Source organism: Carcharodon carcharias, chromosome 4 (genome assembly GCF_017639515.1).
Source record: "Carcharodon carcharias isolate sCarCar2 chromosome 4, sCarCar2.pri, whole genome shotgun sequence".
NCBI classification, from domain to species: domain Eukaryota; kingdom Metazoa; phylum Chordata; class Chondrichthyes; order Lamniformes; family Lamnidae; genus Carcharodon; species Carcharodon carcharias.
Genome location: NC_054470.1, coordinates 112,222,786 through 112,242,819, shown reverse-complemented (window position 1 = coordinate 112,242,819; position 20,034 = coordinate 112,222,786). Strand labels below are relative to the sequence as shown.

The window sequence follows — 20,034 nt, the reverse complement described above, 5'->3', positions numbered from 1 at the left end:
AAAAGGGCAAAATGTTTGGGAAATACTGACTGAGGGTCCAGGGAAGACAAGCAAATGACAGGGCCCCATATGCCAAAAAATATAGGCATTTTCAAATAGTTATTGGCAATTCCAATTTATTGAAGAAAATCTGAGTTTTGCTGAAAAGAAAGACATGTCGAAGCTTTTTGTCCTGCACTCATCAAGACACTTGCAAGAATACCAATAAACTGGGGAAAACAACAATTTATACTGTATGTGAAGAGAGTGCTGACTGGTTGGCAAGTGGCATTCTGAGTTCCTGAATCTGAATTCCTGAACCAACCAAACACCAGGCAGGGAATGAATAATTCATCACCCTTTCTGACCACAGTACTATTTGAAAACTGTCAAGTGGTGCTCGCAATGCTTTGCATTTGCCTGAGTCATGCTACACTTCAAGAAGAGTTTCATACTGCACCTTTCATGACCTCAGGGCATCCTAACGTAGGCAACACAGCAGCCAATTTGCACAGAGCAAGATACCACAAGTAATAAGGTAACTGACCAGATTACTTTTTTCTAGTAACCATTGGTTAAATGATAAATATTGAGGCAGGGTGCTAGGGAAAACACCTTGGTTCTTCAAGGTAGTTTCATAGGATCTTTTACGTTCACCTGAAGAGGGCAGGCATCCAGAAAATGTACTTCTGATGATACAGCATTCCCTCAGTACCACACTGAGTGTTTCAGCCTAGATTTTGTACTTAAGTCTCTGTAGTGGGACTTGAACCCAGAGCTTTCGGACACAGATGTGAAAATGCTACTAACTGAGTGCAATACCAGGTGATCTTAAAGGTACTGTCTCCACTGCTGCCAAGACCCAGTAGCTGGAACTGGTTTCCCTTGTGGTTTGCTACGCACAAGTTTTCCTATTCAAACCAAAGTTTTCAGATTACTGACCTTTCCCAAATTTCCCTAGAAGATGCATAGACAGGAATGAAGATCCTAACTATCAAACTACTGTACGTGTGTAAACTATTGCACCAATCAATTATCTGTTCATTGCTGCTGCTGGTATGGTGTCTACAAGGACGACTCCAGCTTATTACAATGGAACAGGAGGAGGCTATTCAGCCCCTTGAGTCTGTTCTGCCAATAAATTCAGTCATGGCTGATCTACAACCTCAACTCACATTTACTTGCCTTGGTTTAGTATTCCTTAATACCACCATGCAAACCTCAGACTTAAAATTTTTCCCATAAAGTCATAGAACAGACACAGGCCCTTCAGATCAATTGTGTCCATGCCAGCCATCAAGCACCTATCTATACCAATCCCATTTTCCTGCCGTTGGCCCGTAGCCCTGTATGCTATGGCGTTTCAGGTGCTCATCTAAATACTTAAATGTTGTGAGGGTTCCTGCCTCTACCGCCCCCTCAGGCAATGTGTTCCAGATTCCAACCACCCTCTTTGTGAAAAAGATTTCCCTCAAATCCCCTCTAAACCTCCTGCCCCTTACCTTAAATCTATGCCCCCTGTTTATTGACACCTCCACTAATGGGAAAAGTTTCTTCCTATCTACCCTTTCTATTCCCCTCGTAATTTTGTATACCTCTAACAGCCTTCTCTGCTCTAAGGAAAACAACCCTAGCCTGTCCCATCTCTCTTCATAGCTGAAATGCTCCAGCCCAGGCAACATCCTGGTGAATGTCCTCTGCACCCTCTCCAGTGCAATCACATCCTTCCTATAGTGTGGAGGCCAGAACTGCACACACTACTCCAGCTGTGGTCTAACCAGTGTTTTATACAGCTCCAACATAACCTCCCTGATCTTATATTCTATGCCTTGGCAAATAAAGGCAAGTATCCCATATGCCTTCTTAACCACCTTATCTACCTGTGCTGCTGCCTTCAGGGATCTATGGACATGTACACAAAGGTCCCTCTGATCCTCTGTACTTCCTAGGGTCCTACCATTCATCATGTACTCCCTTGCTGTGTTAGTCCTCCCAAAATGCATCACCTCATACTTCTCAGGATTAAATTCCATTTGCCACTGCTCTGCCCATCTTACCAGCCCATCTATATTGTCCTGTAATCTAAGGCTTTCCCCTCATTATTTCCACTAATTTTCGCAATTGACCTTGCTTTTGGGAGACGAGGTTGCCGGAATCCTCTGCATGAAGTGGCTTTGTAAAATGAACAAAATTGGGCATCAGCATTTCCAGGGGGCGTTTAAAGGGAAAAAAAAGAACTCTCACACTCCCTTCAAGAAGGAAATGTTAAAGTCTGTCAACCACCTACAGCCATTCTAATGGGTCTTCTAATCAGTGCTTCAGCAAACAGTTGTTACAGTAACTATATCTTATGTCCCATGTGAATCATTTCAACTCTAACCTAGTGAATACATATCTTATCTAAATAAACATCCATCATGCCAGTAATAGTTGGTAACTGGAACTACAGCACACTTTCACACAACGCTGGAAGCTCAATGGATAATAAGATGATCAGATTACTTTCCTAATTATTTTTCATTTATCAAAAGAGCTGCTGAGAGCCTTAGCTGCTGCTGAGCTTCTCCAGGATTGGAGAGGATAGCCAGCCCCTACTTTGCTTACTGGGATCCAGCTGGAGGCACGTCATTCAGGAGTGTTTACCCTCAGTCAAGAAGCACGATGGGAGAGGTCACCAGCAAAAATCTACTTCAAAATATCAATTACGTTTTATTTTGCAGTGTCGGGGATAAGAACGGAATCCTCAGAGTTGAAATTGCTGTTTGCTCCATTCGTCTATTTAGCTATTCAACGATTTTAAAAAAAGACTTGCCTTTATTTAGCGCCTTTAAAATCCTCAGGATATCCCAGAGCTCTTTACAGCCAATGAAGTACTTTTGAAGTGTGAGTCACTGCTGTAATGTTGCACAGCAGCCAATACGCGCACAGCAATCTGATAGTGACTAGGTAATCTGTTGTTTTAGTGATGTGGGATGAGGGATAAATATTGGCCAGGACATTGAGGAGAACCCCTGTTCTTCTTCAGAATTGCACCTGGGATCATTTAAGGTCTCCTGAGGGGATACACAGGACTTCACTCTAACATATCAGCTGAAAAGCAACACCTCAGCACTCCCTCAGTATTGCACTGGGAGTATCAGGCTGGGTTATTATGTTCAGTCTCTGGAGCCGGAGTTGAAATCATGATCTTCTAACTCTGAGGCAAGTGTTCGAACCAAGTTCAATTCTTGACTCATCCAACATGAACCCTTTCAACAAGGCTCATTAGAAGCAGGAGCCATAGATGACTTTTCCATTCCATGGCCCCATTTGCTGGGATCAAGTGGATATACACCTCTGCTGTCCAACAGAAACAGGGCAAGTCAGGACAAACCCAGGATTAAATTTGCTCGGGAATGTGTGGACTCAGTACCACCACTGGGTATTTATTTACTGACTCGCTCATTACATGAGGCTATTACAGGATACAATTATAGAATGTTGCGGCACAGAAGAAGGCCATTCAGCCCGTCTTGTCCATGTGGGCCTTCTGCAAGAGCAACTCAGCTGGTCCCACCTTCCACCTTTTCCACATAGCCCTGCAAATCCTCTCTCTCCCCGAATAATGATCAAATTCCCCTTAAAGCCACAAATGAATCTGCCTCCACCACAGTCTCAGAGTAAATTCCAAATCCTAACCATTCACTGTGTAAAAAAAGCTTTTCCTCATGTCACCTTTGGCTCTTTTGTCAATCACCTTAAATTGATGTCCTCTGGTTCTCGACCTTCCCACCAATGGGAAAGGTTTCTCCTTATCTACTCTGTCTAGGCCCCTGGGTGATTTTAATTATCACAATTATCAAGGGGATTCTTGGTAGTTCTAGTTTTGAATCATTCCCACCATTTTTCTTGAACCCTTCTCCTTCCTCTCCCTTCATGTTTGCTTTATTTCCCCTCTCCCTACTCCCACCTTTGCCTTTTGTCCATCTTGTGATTATGGGCAGAACCTTCTGGAGGTAACAGGGGTCTTGGCTGCTAGTTAAAGAGCCAGCAAGACTTCCAGCTCGCCTCTTTTTGGTAAGACCAGCTGCATCCGGTGCCTCCCAGACACTTAACAGGCCCCCAGGGCCGTAGGTCCTGCTCACCATCAGAAGCTGGCAGCACCACTGGGGAGGTGGTGGCTGCTGCCAGTGCTGCACCCACCAGAGGCCTCAGACCGATGAAGGACCCAGGCACAGGTGAATGGCGGTAATGCCGGGGCGGGGGGTCGGGGGGGGGGGGTGCGCAGGTCAGGTGTTCTGGGGGATGGCAGCAAGGGCAGGGGTTTGACTTTCCATGGTTCCTCAATGCCCCCCACCCCTTCCCGGTGCAGGGTCCCTCAATCAGGGACCGAGTGCCTTTAAATGAGGGGCAACCCCACTGGGAGCCTGCAAGCAAACATATCAAGGTGTGCTCATCATGCTCCCCACTTGGGGAGCCCCCTGCCTGCTGCTAGGTTAATACCAGCAGCCGTGGGGCGAGGCCCTTAAGTGGATATTAATTGCCCACTTAATGGCCTCAAATTAGCAGGGCTAATGGTGCTGCCAGCCTCTGATTGGTGAGCGGGACCTAGGGCCCTGGGGTCCTTGATCCTAGGGGAAGGCCTGCAACTGGCCTGTTAAGAGTCTGAGTGGCACCGGATGCGGCAGGTCTTACCAAAAAGAGGCCATCTTCGAGCCTTCCCCCTCCCCGGACTTAAAATGGGGTGCAGGCGGGAAGGTGGTGGGTCACTAGCTGCCACCCTCCTGCCTAATTAAGTACCCCTCATCCATCAAACTCAGCACAGGGGAGGGCACATGATTCCACCCTATCTCATGAATAGCCAATGACAATACAGTACTGGAGCTCATCCAGTGACATTGCATTTATATACTGCCTTTAAATGTAGAATAAAGCCCCAAGGCACTTTGCAGGAGTGTGATCAAACCAAGTTCGACACTGAGCCACATAAGGAGATACTGGGTGACCAAGGCTTGGTCATAGAGGTGGGTTTTAAGGATCATCTAAAAGAGAGAGAGAGGTAGAGGAACAGGTAATGTTGTGCTCCCTTTTCAGTTCTATTTTAATTTTTGAAGGACTTTGCATGCAGCATTAGTTGATAGCTCCTTCATCTGATGTGTTCGTCTTCTGGTTTTTGTTGCATTGGATGTGCCTCAGTTGGCAACACTCCTGCCTCCAAAACACACAGTTGTAGTTCAAATTCCACTCCAAGGTTTGAGTACATAAGTCTTGTCTGATGCCGCAGATCGGTACTGAGGGAGCACTGACCTCTGAAATGCCGTCTTTTGGATGAGAGATTAAACCGAGGCCACCATCTGCCTGCTCAGCTGGATTTGCAAGATCCCGTGGCACCATATCAAAGAAGGATCGTGGAGTTCTCCCTGGTTTCACGGCCAAAATTTATCCCTCAATTAACAATCTAAAAACAGATTATCTGGTCATCATCACATCACTTTGTGGGAGCTTGCTGTGCACAAATTGGCTGTTGCGTTCCCTACATTACAACTGTGACTACACTTCAAACATTGGCTGGTAAGCACTTGGTGATGTCCAACGGTTGTGAAAAGCACGATATCAATGCAAGTCTTTTTTTTAAAAAGATACTTTAATTTAAACTTTTGAGTATTTTCCAGAGGAAATGCTTTCAGCATCTCTGAACCCGAGGGTTATCTTGTCAAATGTTATCATTTAATTTCAGGTGAAGTACTCCACATTTGCTGCCAGAAGCAATTTCTTATCTATTACCAGTCCAGAAACAGGTCACATAACTCTGGCTTGCAACAGTGCTTCTGATACTGCACAGAACCAGAGGCAGCAGGGAGAAATTTTATTTTTAAACACAGCGAGTTGTGTTGTGATCTGGAATGCGCTGCCTGAAAGGGCAGCGGAAGCAGATTCAGTAGGAACTTTCAAAAGGGGAATTAGATAAGCTGTTGAAGGGGTAAAAAAAAAACACACACAGGGAAGGAGCAGAGGCATAGGAAAATTGTATAGCTGCTTCAAAGAGTGGGTACAATAGGAGTAGACCATGCAGCCTGTCGAGCCTACTCCAACATTCAGTGATCATTGCTGATCCTAGGTTTCAACTCCACATACCCACCCACTTCCCAGATCCATTTATTCCCTGAAACACCAAAAATTTGTCCATCCCAGCCTTAAAATGTATTCAACGATGGAGCATCCACAACCCTCTGGGGTAGAGAATTCCAAAGATTCACAATCCTTTGAGTGAAGTCATTTCTAAATAGTTGTTTGGTAGTACAAAACTTGACTGATATGATATATGAATTTCTGTGCCAGTGTGATGCCAAGGTATGTAGGCCGTACATCCCAAAGACTGGTGGATCGTATCAAACAATATGTCCCTTCTGCTGTTTGAAATGGGCAGGGTACAGACCGTACCCAACCAGACCGCGCTTGCAAATCTCAAAACAGTGCCCAACATTAGATGTGATTCCACGACTGGACAATATTTGCTAAATAATCATCAGTGTGCTAAGAATTATGTTGACAACCGATCTGAGATTCAGTCTGGCTCGCAATATACTGGAAGCTTCATATATTAATACACAGGGCCCTGTTCCTTGCAGAAAGAAAGAACATGACATACATTGCGCCTGTTTCACCTAAACAAAATTGGTGATGGCCATTTACTGGTTCATTCCCCAGGGCAATGTCTTGACCAATCAGAGTCAAAATGCCTGATTTAAATTTCAAACAATGCTTGGCTGTTAATTGTCAGTCACCATCAATTGGTGTATTCTCCATGGCAATGCCTCTACCAATCCGAGTCTACATACCAAACAATCAGCACTCTCTTCTCATAGTACAAATTTGCAGTTTCCCTTGACATTGGTATTTTCTTGCAACTGTCCTGATGAGTGCAAGACAAAAAGCTTTGACAAAAGAGTCTCTTTTCTCAGCCATACTGAAGTCATTTCTCTTCATTTCAGTCCTAAATGATCGGCCCCTTATCCTGAGACTGTGCTCCCGTGTTTTAGATTTCCCGGCCAGTGGAAACAATCTCTCAGCATCCATCCTATCAAACCCCTTCAGGATCTTGTAGGTCTTAATGAGATCGCCAGTCATTCTTCTAAACTCCAGAGAATATCAACCCAATTTACTCAGCATCTCATCATAGGACAACCCCCTCATTCCAGGGACAAATCTAGAGAACCTTCACTGTACCTCCTCCAATGCAAGTATATCCTTGCTTAAATCAAAGCAAAAATACTGTGGATGCTGGAGATCTGGAAAAAAACAACAGGAAATACTTTAAAAACTTAGCAGGTCTGGAAGCACCTGCAGAGAGAGAAACAGAGTTAATGTTTTGCGAAGCAGAGCCTTATTGGTTCTGCATGCAACTGTAAAACCAGTTTTGGTCTGATACCACGTGCAATGTATTTCACAGAAAATGGCAAATACAGTTGAAGATGTGCCCAAAGGCCTCCTTCTGAACTTCTGACTATTTCAGAAACTTACAGAAGAGTTATTTTAAATGCTTTGAGTCAATATTCTGCTTGCACACACAAAATATTAATTGGACAGGAGCTCTCGTCCTGTCACAAACAGACTTCTCTCTTGGTATTGAGAGTCTGATTCAGAACCAGTGGAAGCGATGTCTTGTTGATTCTGAAGCAAGAGGATGGTAGCTACAGCCACAGAGAGAAGAAATTGCATTTATGTGGCGTCTCTCACAACCTCAGGACATCCCAAAGGGTTTTACAGCCAATGAAGCACTTTTGAAGTCCAGTCACTGTTCTAGTGTAGGAAATGTGGCAGCCAATTTGCACACAGCAAGCTCCCATGAACGGCAATGAGATAGTGAACAAAACATTGGTTTGAGTGATGCTGGCTGAGGGATTAATAATATTGGCCCAGGACTGGGGTGAACTTCCCCTGCTCTCCTTCAAAGTATTGGCTGCAGGATCCTTTACAACCGCTCAAGAGGGTAGATAGCACCTCGGCTTCACATCAGGAAAATGACAACTCAGTCAGTGCAGCACTCTGAGTGTCAGGGCCTATTTTCTACTTCTGGGATGGGGCTTGAATCCACAACTTTCTGATTCAGCAACAAGAGTGCTACCAACTGAGGGGTAGTCAATGCCAGAAAGTTACTGAAAGTGAGGGGGTGGAACACAAGCTCGTAGTGAATCGGTAGAACATTTATTGTCCCCCACTGTGCCCGGCTTCTTTCCCTGCCACTCCACCCCCCTCTCGTGGTTCACTGAATGACAGTTCAGACTTGTTTTCGAAATTCGTTCCACTGTCAATTTCACTTGGGTTTCAAATTTAAAATCTTGCCATATTTTCTAAGCCAATAGGAAATAAAACCTGGCACGGTGAAAAATCATCTGCCGCTTTGCTACTAGCCTTTGCTGCGCAGCTGGTGTCAATCAATTTGACCCCCCCCCACCAAGAAGTTTAAAATGACTGTGCACGTACAGAGCACAACATGAACTTGTGTGTGTAAGGGAGCCAATCGGTTCATGCATGAAGTTGTGCCATGTGGGAAAACAGGCAGAGACAGGGCTGGCTCACGTGAAAGTTATGAATCATTGTAACCTCCTGTCTTACTGGTCTTGTAAATTTGGTATTTGCTTTCTTCTGTTTCTGAAGCAGAGGACAAAGACTCTGTTTTGCCTCAGCTATAATCCCAGAACCCATATTACCTGGGAGTTGTTAAAAAGGCTCGAAATCATTAAATTTGTTAAAGGAACACATGTCCAGTTTCAACCAAGAGTTAGCGAATATTATTTCTTGAACATACACAATGACATTTCCTGTTAAACGGACTTCACAAGACATAACCAGAAAAGCAAAACCAACACAGCCAAAATAACTTGTCTATATTAAAGGAACAGATATTTCCATTTCAGCAGTGCCTCCCATCGGCTCAGAACGCCCCAAACCATTTTGCAGCCGAAGAAGTACTTTTTGAAGTGTAGTCACTGTTGTGGTGCAGGAAATGACAATTCCTGTACAGCAAGCTGCCACAACGAGAAATGTGTTAATGACCAGATGATCCATTTTTAATGATGTTGATTGAAAGATAAATATTGACCAGGATACCAGGGACAGAACTCCCCTGTTCTTCAATACAGTTGCCATGAGATCTTTATGTCCACCTGACTGGGAGAGCGTGTTTCTTTCCCCAGTCTCCATAACTGTGGTTTGACTAGGAAAACACTGGACACCTCTGTCTTGTGATGGGGTAGAGAAACATTCTGTTGCAGACACTGGGGAGAATATACCTTCCCACCCAATAACATCCTACGTCAGCGTAATTGAGGTTAACGCTGTCAACATTGGCTCTTTGGGCAGCACTTATGGCACAGAGACAGAACTCTCTGTTATTTGAGTGCCACACAAGAGGCTTGAGCATATAATCTAGGCTGACAATCCCAGTGCCAATACGGAGGGAGTGCTGCACGGTCAGAGATGTCATCCTTCAGATGTGCAGTTAAACCAAGGCCCTGTCTATCTTCTCCACTGGAAGCAAAGATGCCATGACACTCCTTCAAAACAAGAGAGGGGAAGGTCTTCCTGTTGTCCGGGCTAATATTTAAACCTCAACTTACACATAGAAGAAAAACAAATTATCTGGTCATTACCACATTGCTATTTGTGGGATCTTGCTGTGCACACATTGGCTGCTGCATTCCCTACATTACAACAGGGACTATACTTCATAAGTACTTAACTTGCTGTGAAGTTCTTTGGTGCATCCTGAGGTTGTGAAAGGTGCTATAGAAATGCAAGTCTTTACTTTTCCACTGGATATAAAGTACGTTAAATGCAAAAATACTTCCTCCCACTCCTTCAAGTCACCTTCACATTTAGTGCCAGCTGCGGCTGAGTTAGTGGCATCTCGCCTCCGAGTGACAAAAACGCTGGGTTCAAATCCGACTCCAGGACTCGACTACAAAAATCAAGGCTGACACTCCAGTGCAGTACCGAGGGAGCGCTGCTCTGTCCAAAGTGCCATCTTTCAGGTGAGACAGTAAACTGAGGCCCCACCTGCCTGCTTGGATGGATATAAAAGATTCCCCATGCAACCATTTTGAAGAAGAGCAGGGAAGTTACCCACAGCGTTCCTGGGCCAATATTTATCCTTCAACCAACATTACTAAAACAATTTTACCTGGTCATTGTCACATTACTATTTGTGGGAGCTTGCTGTGTGCAAATTAGCTGCCGCATTTCCTGTGTTCCAATAGTGATCACACTTCAAAAAGGTACCTCATTGGGCTGTAAAGTGCTTTGCAGTGTCTTGTGGCTGTGCGGGGCGCAATATAAATGCAAATCTTCCTTTTCCTTTTAAGTCATTGCGCATCATCAGTTACGTTTTACTTTGACCAATAAATGTATTTTAAATTGGCTCAGGAGGTAAAGGATGGTCGAGAAGGACAATGAAATCTGCTTCCATTTTATAATCCATGGGGCTTGGTCACAGTGAGCAGAAGGGACCAGGGGCCCAGAGGAAACTGAATTAAAGGACAACTGGTTTTACCAAAACCTGCGAAGCAAATTTTCAGAGAGTGTGCGATTTGCAGCTTTTTGCGCTTCAGGGTGATTATCCCTGTTGGAATCCTCTCTCAAAAAAAGAGGCAAAATCCACACTAAACGTAGATAGAGCTGGGTTTCTGGCCGCAAATAAATCTGGAAAGCAGGTCGAGGGAACGGATTGCAGTCGTTCTGCACATCGGCCCAGGAATTTTTGAATCCTTATAATTGCAGAGCCATAGCTTGTGCAGGTTGAAAGACAACCCACCAAAAAATAATCACAAGATTTGGGCAGGTCTAAAGTAGACTGATGCTAGCCAGATGGAACCTCCAGACATCCCATATCATATATCACTGATAACAGTTTCACCCTCCGTCTCCATTTGATACTTGTATCTATGACAACTGAACACAAAACAGTAACAAAGCAGTTTTTTTTGCTCGAATTATAACCCTTTGGCCCAACGGATTCAAACAACTTGGAGGATCGCCAGACTATGCCAGCTTAATTTGGTTCACACGGGGCTTTTCCTTTCAGCGTATTTTAAAATATTTTCCGCCCCACTAAAAGGATTCGATCTCCGCTCTGCCACACTTGTCCGTTCCTGAAGCCCCGTCCCAGGAACCAGAGCGTCTCTCTTAGCCAAGTGGACTTTGTTCATGCAGGAACTGATATGGGGCAGTGAGCCATCCAGCATTGGAGTACAAACCCTTCACCACCCCCCTCCCCCCCGCCCCCCCCCAGCAAACCCCTCCTCGCCACGGAAATCCAGATGCCTGCATTTTCCTGCACAGGTTAAGGGGCAATGAATGGGTCAGTGTTCGCCCTCTGTGACCTGCAGAGAAGTGCCCTGACTTTGGAAAGGCAAACAGCTCAGGTTTACCACAAGGCTGCCAGGGATTGAAGGGTTAAATTATGAAGGCAGGTTGCACAATTGTGGCTTATGCTCCCTTTGGCGGACGGACAGTCTAATCAAGGTGTTGAAAATTATAAAGTAGATAAGAAGGAATGATTTTCTCTGGTTGGGAAATCCAGAACAAAGCGGAGTATTATGTTAAAAATAGAGCGTGCTCATTCAGGATTGAAAGTATGAGGGACCTTTGTACACTTTCACTTCCAGGGCTGAATTCTACAGCAACCCCAATGTCCTCCCCTTCTCAAAAGTGACTTTGAAGTTGGGGGGGGGTGGGATGGGAGGGTTCATAAAATAAAATGGGTGGCTTGCCCACCACCTCCCTGCCCATTCGTGACCTGTCTCCCACATTGTGGTGGGTGGGTAAGGTGTCAAGCCTATCCCACCACTGCTGCCACTTTATGTGCGATGGGGGCAAGGCAGGTAGCCTGGCAGCTTTCATTGTGCGGGCTGCTGAGCCCTGTGCCCATTGTGGGCACTCATCCCCCCCTACCCCAACACAACCATCCATAATACTTCCCCTTCATATCTCTCCCCCATCCCCAGCACCCCAACACCCCAACCCCACCAGTCTCATTCCCCCTTCCCTAGGGTCTGCCTACACCCCCAGGATTGGACTGGGGTCTCCAGGAATTGAAGATCAACCTCCAGGACACTGTTGCGTGCAACCCTGGAGATATATCATAGAGACATTAAAAATAATTCCGCCCCCCCCCCCCCATTTTCTTTGAACTTTTCTCTTCATCAGATATAAAAATATAGGAAAAAATGGGGAAAAAAGGCTGTTTGGCTGACAGTCAAGCATTACTCAATTGGGTAATGAGTCTTTTTGCTTTCCAATTGACTTAGGAAGGCAGAATGTCACAAGGGTGGATGTGTGGGCCAATTAATGGCTGGAGCGTAGGGGCAAGTCATATGATGAAACCTCCATTTAATCACTGTTGTCAAACCCTATCTGCCAGACAAGCCAAACCAAAAGCCTTGATTGACTTGAAGTTCAGGATCCATCGCTCTTCCTCTTTGGGGACTGCCTGTAGTCCCAGCAGTGGCCACCACTCGACTCTGGCGCTGCTGGGACTACAGAGCTGTCGGCAGCTTTCCAGGATGGAACCTCCCCTCAAATGGGGGCGGAAGTCCCACTCTGACCCAATTAAGGCCACCCCTAGCATAATATTGCTGTGGGGCAGCTGGGTTTCTGGTCGGCGCGGCACCAATGGGTTTTTCGGTTGGGGGAGATGTGTAATCTGCCCTCCTTGTAAAATCCAACCCCAAAATACTTTGTTGGCTATAAAGCACTTTGGGACGTCCTGTGATTGTGAAAGATGCTATTTAAATCCAAGCCTTTCTTTTCCTTTCACAAAGGTTAGCGAAAAACACAAACTCTCTCCCCAAAAGGTTCCTAGTAGGCCACAGGACCCCAACCGATGACACTCGAGCGGAGTTCGGCAAGGTCAGCACAAAAAACTGTAACCCAGCATTTCTGGCCCCAGCAGGTCTGTCACTCGCCAACTATGTTTACAGAGCAGCTTGCATTTACATAGTGCCTTTAACTTAGTAAAAGATCCCAAGGGGCTCCACAGGAGCAATTATCAAACAAAATTTAACACCAAGCCACTTGAGGGGATATTGGGCAGAATTCTACAGCCCCGTCATGGCGGGGGTGGGGCTGTAAAGTGCAACGAGCCATTCAAAAAGTCCATTGACTTGGGCGAGACTATAAAATCCCGTTGGTGTAAAATTCCGCCCGTTAGGACAGATGACCGAAAGCTTAGTCAAAGAGGTAGGTTTGAAAAAAGCAGGAGAGATTGAGAGACGGAGAGGTTAAGGGAGGGAATTCCAGATCCTAGGGCCCAGGCAGCTGAAGGCACGGCCTCCAGCTGAGCAGCAATGAAATTTAGCCACATTTTAATTCAGATTTCAAGAGACTGACTCCTTTGTAAGCCAGCGCCACCCTGGGAAAACCCAAGTTGCCCGGGTGGGGGAACCATAGACCCATGAAAGCTTTGGCGTGGGGCGGGGGTGGGGGTGGGGTGGGGGGGAGGTGCGCAACAGATGGGATTTATCCATGTGAATTCCCAGAGCTGACTCAAAGATCCTGGAACCCAAATTGAAAGGGTACTGTTACATTGAAAAGAGGCTACTTCATTTTTCCATCTGAAGAGATTTTGACCTATCCCACTTTGATGATCATATCGCACCACATGACAAATGGCAGCTTCCTGCATCATGCATCAGCTTGTCATTACATCACCCATCAGGCCAAATAAGAGTCCCGAATATTAGAGTCATCTGGAACCAATACCCAGGTGCAGCACAGAGTGTCGCTAGCTTGCCAGATTGCTTTTAGAAACTATTATTCCTGTTTGTAAGCCATCACCTTTTTCAGCAGCAGACTTCTCAAAAACCTCACCAGACCACCCCAATGTGAATGCCAAGGCATTTGTACCATCTGTTTATTCAAAGGCAGGCAGATGAATATGGCGCTTGTTAAATTAAACAACAGAATCTACCAAGGAATTGCAATGTGTGTTTCGAACCATTGGAATCTGGGTCATTTGCTGCACTGCTTCTTTCATGTATCCAGCCACTTCTTCGAAAGCATTTGTGAAGAACGACTTGCATTCATCCACTCCATAACCTGCCTCCCTGATTAACCCATGCACTTCCAAAGGCTAAATTTCTGAAGGGCACAGATTTCAGGTAACTGACAAAAGAACCAGGGGGGAGAGGGGGAAGATTTATTCGTACAATTGTTGTGATCTAGAATGCACTGCCTGAAAGGATGGTGGAAGCACATTTGATCGCAACTTTCAAAAGGGGATTGGATATCTACTTGAAGGGGAGAAAATTGCAGGGCTATGGGTGAAGGGCAAAGGGGAGGAGGGGTGGCCATGAGTTGAGCGATTCGATAACTCTTGCAAGATGGATCGAATGGCCTCCTGTGATTCTGTTCTCTGTGTTTCCTTCATTTTATCTTGATTCAGTTTGACATTAGACTAATTAATTAATTACAGGAAATTGAGGCTTATCCAGGATTGGATGTCTTACAACAAAGAGACAGTGGAGGGCGTTCAAGAGAGGTGATGGTGAGGTGGAGTTGAGTGTCCAGAGAGACTTGGTACCATGTCTTTATCCTCCACTCAATCGTTCACCTGGAAGAACTCTTACAAAATGCCAGTTAGGGTGACACAAACATCATCAGCAGGAAACAAATTAAGAAAAGTGTTGAATAAAAACAGAAAGTGCTAAAAGTCACAGACCTGAAACTTTAACTCTATTTCTCGCTCCACAGGTGCTGCCTGGCCTGCTGAGTACTTCCAGCATTTTCTGCTTCCATATCAGGGTTTTCTGCCCCCCGCCCTTGGCGGGATCTTCCAGTCCCACCGAAGTCAACGGGGATTTGAATGGCTCGCCATGACAGGGCTGAAAAATCCTGGGGTCAGGTTTCCAGCATCTGCAGTATTCTGCTTTAAGAAAAGTGCCCCCTTTTCAAAAGGGCCACAAAAATGATAAATTCCAAACTATGAGTGAAACAAAAAGGAACCTCATCAAGTTGATGGGATTCCTGGTGTCCACAATGCACTGCAGGCCCTCTGGTACCCATTGGTTGCAGAAGGCCTTAAGCCTACCAACGGACACCATGTCTTCCCTCACAGACATAGTCGCCGACAAGCCAAATGACCCGCTCAAATGTACATCCACTGTGCCTTGTAGCTTAGTTTTGATTGCTCAAACTCATTCTCACAGCTAACAAACAGAGGAGACATTCAGCCCATCAGTCTGGGGTTACATACCCCTGATGCCAGAAGTCCAGAGTTCTAGACTGTATGGATTTTGGATGAAGCAGCAAACAAAAAGGTTGCCTAAAGTTGCATTCCCCTACCATAAAACAAGTTCTATTCCATGAAGAAAATCTTCAGAGCACATAACTGTGATCATGTTTCAAACCGTCAAGTCCCTTCTAGCAATTAAATGTTGACTTTTCAATTCATATTAGGGTCTGCTTAGCCAGATTTCTGGTAGTTGGATCACATGACCTTGTGCCTCCAAATGCCCTGCTTCCACAAACACACCATTGGTTGCCCAATATGTCCTTCTTCCCTGTGTCCCGCCTTCCCATGGCCAAATCAGAAGACTCTTCATTCCTGATTGGTTAGATTCTTTGCATGAAACAACCCTTAATCACATGGCCAAACTCAGTAACAAACCAAATCGTTCAAAGTAAATTTAAAGAAAACATTTAATGCCCCGGTGATTTTCCACCCGTGTCTTGTCCGAGTGGTTGACTCCGGAGCAAACCTGGATTGTTGGTGACCCGAATTCACCCATGAGACAAGCTACAGAGAATGTTATGCAGCTGAAAGATGTGCAAGAGCCAGATACACCAAAAAATAAACCATCGGCAGAATGTTGAAGCAAACCTTGCAATTCGTCCAAGTTCAGGGAATCTTAGTAAAGCAGCTGTCCAATGCAATACCCGACCAAGGAAGGCGCAAGAGGTGGTGACTGGATTAAATAAGTCTTCTCCAAAATGTCATCAGCTTCAGAATCCTAAAACGGACAACGCAGGATTTTCAAGCTCTTGCAAAACATTTACCTCCAATAATATTTGTAGCTGAATTGTGTAAAATTATCATGATCTTATTAATGACACAAATGGTGGTGGAAATTTGGAACCCTCTTCCACAAGCAGAAAGTGATGCTAGACTACCTGTTAATTTTAATTCCGAGGGCAGGGTTTTCTGGTCCCACCAGTGGCGGGCATTGTCACGGGCAGGACTGGAAAATTTGGAGAGCAGTCAAAAGTCAACTGCCTGGAAAATCCCAACCTGAGTTTTATAGCTTTTGTTGAGGTATTAAGGGATATGGGGCAAATGTGACTATGTGCAGTTAGGTGGCATTATCAGCCGTGATCTCAATGAATGGCGGCAGAAGAAGCTCGATGGGCTAAATGGTCTCCTCCTGTTCCTATCCTATGTACTTTTAGAATGGCACCATTTGTTATTGTTTTCTTTGTTATTTTGCAGGAGTGCGGATCTGTTACCACAAGATTGAAATCAAATAATTTGATCTCAAAACAAGCCTACAACTCAATGTCTGGATACACGGTGAAAATAGAAAATGTTGGCAATACTCAGCAGGTCAGGCAGCATATGTGGAGAGAGGAACAGGAGTTAAGTTTCAAGTTGATTAACTTTTTCCAGTTCTGAAGAACAGCCGAGAAGTAACAAAGTTAGGGAGGCAGGGAAAGGGGAGGGGTGGATAGAACAAAAGAGAAGGTCTGTAATAGGCTGGAAGGCAGGTTAGGTTAATTAAGCGACAAAAGTGTTGGTGGCGCAAGGCAAAAATGGAGAGGCAATGGGTCAGAAAGAAGGACAAAGATGGGTCTAGGGAAGGTAGAAATGGCAATAGTAGCCCAAGACATGGTTTTGATATGAAATTACTGAACTCAATGTCTAGTCCAGAAGGCTGCAAAGTGAATAGATAACCTCAAAGCACTCTCAGGTCACTTTACTCAGTAAGTAAAGTGGAGACGTTTATTAACCCAGCTGCCAAAATACAATAGCACAATAATCCTAGAAGAGAGATACTCACTAAACAGCTAAATCTGTCAGCAAACCACTCAAATACTTATCCAGGTAATAACCCATTCAGCAAGCTAACACTACAAAAAGAAGATAAAAAGCAAAATACTGCGGATGCTGGAAATCTGAAACAAAAACAAAAACAAAAATAGCTGGAAAAACTCAGCAGGTCTGACAGCATCTGTGGAGAGGAGTACAATTAACGTTTCAAGTCCATATGACTCTTCATCAGAATTTTAAAGAAAAATAGAAATGAGGTGAAATATAAACTGTTTGAGGCGGGTGGGATAGGTAGAGCTGGATAGAGGGCCAGTGATAGGTGGAGGCAAAGAAGAGATTGCCAAAGATGTCATAGACAAAACGACAAAGGGGTGATATTAGCTAAGAAATGTGCTAATGGTGACATTAAGGGTAGAAAGCAGGATGAGCAAGGTACAGATAGCCCTGGTGGGGATGGGGTAGGGGGAAGGGATCAAAATAGGCTAAAAGGTGGAGATAAAACAAAGGATGGAAATAAATTTAAAATAATTTAGTCTACTACATTCGCTGCTCCCCATGCAGTCTCCTCTACACTGGAGAGGCCAAACGCAGACTGAGTGAATCCTTTGAGGAACACCTTCGGTCTGTCCGCAAGCATTACCCAGACTTCCCTGTCACTGGCCATTTCAACACTCCACCCTGCTCTCTTGCCCACATATCCGTCCTTGGCCTGCTGCACTGTTCCAGTGAAGCTCAACGTAAACTGCAGGAACAGCACCTCATCTTCCGATTAGGCACTTTACAGCCTTCTGGACTTTACATTAAATTCAACAACTTCAGATCATGAACTCTCTCCTCCATTTTCACCTCCTTTCCGATCCCCCTTTTTTCTAATAATTTATAATTGTTTAAATTTTTTTTTAATATATTTTTCTTTTCCCACCTATTTCTATTATTTTTAAATTTGTTTCCATCCATTGTTTTATTTCTACCTTAGACCCTATTTCAATCCCTTCCCCCTACCCCACCCCCACTGGGGCTGTTACTTGCTCATCCTGCTTTCTATCCTAAATGTCACCATTAGCACATTCCTTAGCTAATATCACCACTGTCAACACCCCTTTGTCCTTTTGTCTATGACATCTTTGGCAATCTCTTCTTTGCCTCCACCTATCACAGGCCCTCTATCCAGCTCCACCTGTCATTCACCCCTCAAATGGCTTATATTTTGCCTCATTTCTATTTTTCTTCAGTTCTGATGAAGAGTCATACAGACTCAAAATGTTAACTGTGTTCCTCTCCACAGATGCTATCAGACCTGCTGAGTTTTTCCAGCTATTTTTGTTTTTACTACAAGCAGAAGGTTGAGTGACGAGAGGGTTGCCTTGGATGCAAAATGGACAAGACCTCAAGTGAAGAGTTAGTGGGGAAAACCCCTAAAATTTTACATAGAATTTACAGAACTAAAACAGGCCATTTGGCCCATCATGTTTGTACCAGTGTTTATGCTTCATATAAGCCTGCTTCCAGCCTTCTTTTAACCCAGCAGCATGCTCTTCCATTCCCTTCTCCCTCGTGTTTATCCAGCTTCCCCTTAAATGTATCTATACCATTCACCTCAAGCAATCGCAGTGGAAATGAGTTCCACATTCTCATCACTCTCTGGCTAAAGAAGTTTCTCCCAAATTCCCTGTTGGTTTTAATAGTGACTATCATATATTGAGAGCCCTAGCTCTGGACAACCCTACAAATGAAAACATCTCTCTACACCTACCCTGACAAACCCCTTCGTAATTTTAAAATACCTCAGTGTTCTCTTTCCTAGAGACAAGTACTTCAGCATGTTCAATCTTTCCTGTCTGTACCTCCCAATATTTGTAAATCCTTTTGCACTTGCTCCAACACCTCCCTTTCCTTTGCATAACATGGAGGCCAGAACTGTTCTTGGTACAAGTGTCCGCTAACCAATGTTCAACAAAATGATAATGCCTCATAAATAATCTGAATCTGCTTCAAACTGTAATGAGAATGTTTCCACACTTAACTTGGAGTTAATGCAACCTCTTTGGAGGCAAGATGGTATTTTTTTTATATAAAGTGTTCAGTCACAGTGCACAAGCATCGCTGGCAAGACCAGTATTTATTGCCCATCACAAAATGCTTTTGAGAAGCTGTTGAAGAACCACCTTCTTGGATAGAGCGGAGTGGCCCTTTCAGAGGGCAGTTAAGAGTCAACCTCATTGCTGTGGGTCTGGGGTCAGATCTCAGCTAGACCAGGGAAGGGCGGCAGATTTCCTTCCCTGAAGGAACATTTGTGAACCAGCTGAATTTTTATAACAATCTGGTAGCTTCGTGGTCACCATTACCAATGCCAGCTTTTTACTCCAGGGGCTGAATTTTACGCTGGAGGCAGGGGCCCCTGGCGTAAAAGTCAGGGAAAGCCCACTTCCTCTTGGCCAACTCTACCCGCAGCCACATAATGACCACAAGGCCATTAATTGGCTTGAGGCAAGACTTCTGCACCCCCCCCCCCACCCCCCCCAATCTGGCAGGATGTCCCACCTCTGAGAGCTGCCAGCCATTTGACTGGGAGCTGTGGCCACTGCTGGGGCTGCAGCAAGTCCCCCAGGAAGAGACGCTAATGGGGCCCAGGCTTCCTGGTAAATCTGGCGCTTCGCTGAGGCCAGGCTGGCAGGCCTCGGGCAAGTGGAGGGGCTGGAATTGTCAGGATGGGGGCAGAGGGGAAACCCAGGGTGGTCGGAAGAGAGAGAATAACCTTAGGGGTCGGGGAAGGGGGTGGTGGAGAAAAGACCCTCCAGTGGGACAGGGGGCCTGAAAAGGAGGCACTTTCCTCCTCCCCTTGGCAACCTGGGCACTAGATGCCAGTCTCCCCCATGGCAGGTAAAATGCCAGAGATGGGCGGTAGGAGGCCATTAAGTAGTCATTAATTGGCCACTTAAGGGCTTCAATTGATCCATGGGCAGATGGGTCGCCCAGCCCTTTCCCCACCACTGGTAAGTTGCAGGTATAGGCATGGCAACACAGGCATGGTG

At 45.2% G+C, this 20,034-nt stretch overlaps 1 protein-coding gene across 4 annotated transcripts in view; it reads right to left on the bottom strand.

Moving 5' to 3' along the window:
- The window catches only part of LOC121277364 (coronin-2A-like), a 176,308-nt gene that overhangs the window by 87,551 nt on the left and 68,723 nt on the right, over positions 1-20,034 (bottom strand). For 3 of the 4 annotated variants that reach the window (XR_005942865.1, XM_041186742.1, XM_041186745.1), the window contains exon 2: positions 15,839-15,968. The exons of the other annotated variant lie outside the window; for it this stretch is intronic. The gene's annotated coding sequence lies outside the window, so the exon portion shown is untranslated. The remainder of the gene's footprint in view (positions 1-15,838; positions 15,969-20,034) is intronic. 4 annotated transcript variants of the gene reach the window in all.